Source organism: Vicugna pacos, chromosome 35 (assembly GCF_048564905.1).
Source record: "Vicugna pacos chromosome 35, VicPac4, whole genome shotgun sequence".
NCBI lineage: Eukaryota > Metazoa > Chordata > Mammalia > Artiodactyla > Camelidae > Vicugna > Vicugna pacos.
Window position 1 is genome coordinate 14,100,981 of NC_133021.1, and position 3,408 is coordinate 14,104,388.

Below are 3,408 nucleotides of genomic sequence, written 5' to 3' on the forward strand. Positions count from 1 at the left end.
GCCGTCAGGTCGTAGGCAGAGCGGGATCAGAGCACAATCCCGAGTGTGCTCGCACACAGAACTGTGGTCCTGGTTTTCCGAGGAGAATGTCGGATCAATGTGCTACCACGTCAAATGGACTGTGATGCCTAGAAGAGCTTTAGATCTGGGTTTAGAAGGAGCTAGCAGGGAAAAAAGAGAAAAGGAGGTAAATGAAGGTCCATGTTGGGCAAAAAGTAGCTTACATCTTATGGAACAGGTCTTGCTAACATGCTGGATAAATTACACTGATAAACCAGAATTACCCAAAATCCATGCGATGGAAATCTGGAGTAATAAGAAACAAGTGCCTGTCATAATTCAGTGTAAGAAATAGCAATTGAGTTAAGCCCCTGACATCGCTGAAATGTGCCAAAGTCACAGAAATGACGACACCTTTATTCCTTATCATGTCTTTTATAGAGCAAGATTAAAATGGAGCGGTATTCAGGGGAGAGGATCTTGAAGGTCACAGCAATGTGAAGAAGTTGGCTGTGGAGAGTGTCAGCCAAACAACCCACGGAGACTGCAGGACAGAGACTGGATTTCTTCCACGGAGCAGGCCTGGCAAATTCCCATGAAATTAGGTCACTAGGCAAACGGTCCAGGGCTGGCAGCATCCTTATGATTCTCAATCTCCCTTCTAAGTTGTTCAAAAAGGAAAAAAAAAAGATTCATTGGCACTTAGAAATTCTGCTAAGGCAGTATCTGAAGTAACAGAATGGCTTGAAGGGACAGCAGATGAATGCTAAACATGAGGAAAATACAGAGTTTAGAGAGAGTTCTGAGAACTGGGAAGGAAGCTTAGTGACTGAAGCTAATGGGTGAAGTCAGAAGCGAATCAATCAACCAGTTAACAAGGACTAACTGAGAGCGTACGAGACCCTGGGCACCACCGTAATGTTGGATGTTGAGAAGTACACGACCTACTGGGGTGCTGTCTCTCATTCATTTGGAGATTCAGGAACAGCCCATAGAGGGCTCCCACGTGGGAAAGGTCCACCTGGCCCACGTGGGTGCACATTTGGAAGATGACTTAAAGACAGATGAAGTAATCTGTTGGTCAGTGGCCAGAGTATTAAGTCACAAGGCTCATAGCCTTCTCACACCTCAGATCTCAAGTTCTGCTCTTGGAGACCCATTTTCTGGCATGTTCACTTCAAACAGTCTCTAAACAAATACCAATGCTAAACACTCTTGAAAACCCAAGGATGTCTAGGTAATTCTTCCAAGCCAGCAGCACAGATATAACAACTTCCCCCTGACTGTCGAATGTTTGTTTTAAAATTTAAGAGATATTCTTTAGATTAGCTGAGCTGGGCATTCCTCGTTTACCAGTAATGGTACAACTTTCTGGGAAGAACACAGCCTTCCCGGCGTAACTGAGTGTGTGTATTCCCCGGACCGTGTCTGAGGGCAGCTCTGGCCCCTCCACACTGTGGTCCTTAGCATCATTGCTTGGAAAGGTGACCCAGGCACTTCCAACTATATGGATGGAGATGGTCTCCCATCATCAAAAGAGGAAAAGGCAATTAAAGTCCACTTCTGCAGTAACGAAGACCCAAGTAGCCTTTATCACTTGCTGGTTGTACATTGATGGTTTTCTGGTCGTTGGTTCTCACGTGCAGAGAAGCCCGCACACGTGAGCGTTTATGACCTGCTCTGGTGGCCTGTGGTCAGTGCACCGAGAACGTCAGCAGTAATAACACACCAGGAATTTCTTTAAAGATGACCTTGGACTCATGTCCTAAACTTTTTTTTAACTTAGTAAGAAAGCAGTAGACATTAGCTACGCTTGGTTAAAATTTTGAAAACTGTGCAGCTAGAGAAATAGCCTTGCGGTGAATGAAACACTACAACTTCACTTTCACACTCTTAGTTTCATCACATTGACAGCAGATTTTTACGTTTCTTCTGAATTTTTGATTATTTCTTTCTATCAGGCAGTTTGAGAAGTTCTAAATATCATATTGCAAACCTAATTATTTTTTAAGAAGAACTTTATGTCAGAAATGACTAACTGCTTATCTATAATATGCAGAAAGACTAATCTTATTTGGAAATAACCAAAAGGATCTGTTAAATTATGGATAAAGTATGAATTATTTTATGCCTAATTATAAAAATAATGAGTAAAATAGCAAAGAAATTTGTTTGGGGAATTCAGTTTAAAAAAAAATAAAGAGAAAAACTATCAATTTTCCTGACAGAACATTGGAGGTAATTGTATTCCCAATTTCATGGGAAAACCATTTCATTATTATTAATGTGTTTAATTCTCAAAAGTTAGTTGTGATATTTTTAGTGTAAGCTTATTTGGAAAATACAGGCAAAATGAGATAATTAATATGTGAATGTTATTATTTCTCCAGGAAAGCAAAAATAAACAGTAAGTCTAATTTCAGATAAGGAGAAGGATGTCTAGGTTCTTTTTGCTGTACTTTTAAGCAATCTTTGGCAAATTAATTTTCTGGAAACTGATTTCCACATGTATAAAATAAAGAGGCTAGGAGTAGGTCACTCTTGACAATAATCCTGAGATACATTCTGAAAAACAGTGTTCCTGGGGCAAATGAATTTGGAAATCACTATGCACTGTACCCCCCATAGGATATTTACTGACCTGTCATAAAGAACTTACTTATCTTTGTTTTTGCCAGATTTCCAGAAGTGATTTGGCCACAGACTTCTTCCTCTGTTTACTTTGCATAACAATGAGCAGACTTGGAGGCACTTTGAGAAATGCTGGCCAGACGTCTGCAGGATGTGCTCCAGATCCCACACTGTTATCGTATGTAGTTCAAGGCAAGACAATGGAAAGCTGTCTCACTCTCCTTTCGAGAACAAAAATTGGAATTTGTGTGTGCATTAAACTCTGGTTATTCTTCCTACTGATATGTTACTATTCCCACTTTTTTAGTTTCTATGAACACCGAGAAGTCATCAGTTTTATGCATCCTTGGACCCAAAACTTTTTCAGTCCCTGAGAATTCTGAGGCTCTTGCAAATGACCACTAGTAGGTTAAGCCTTTCTCAATTACTAAACAAATTTCAAAAAGCACAAAGAGGACAACTGGCTAAAGCCTTGGACATCCAAACCAAACTTTCACACTTGTCAAATCACTGTAGCAAACTGTTGGCCACATTTACTCAATAAACATTTAGTGAATATGTTACCAAGTCCAAACTCTTCCCGCACGACAGGCCAGTAAATTGGGAGGCAAGATGTTGCGGCAAAGAAGAACGACTTTATTCAGAAAGCTGGCAGACTGAGAAGATGGGGGACTAATGTCCTAAAGAACCATCTTCCCCAAGTCAGAATTCAGGCTCCTTTTATACTAAAAGAGGAAGGGGTGTGGTTGGTTGTTGCAAACTTCTTAGTGTCGGAAT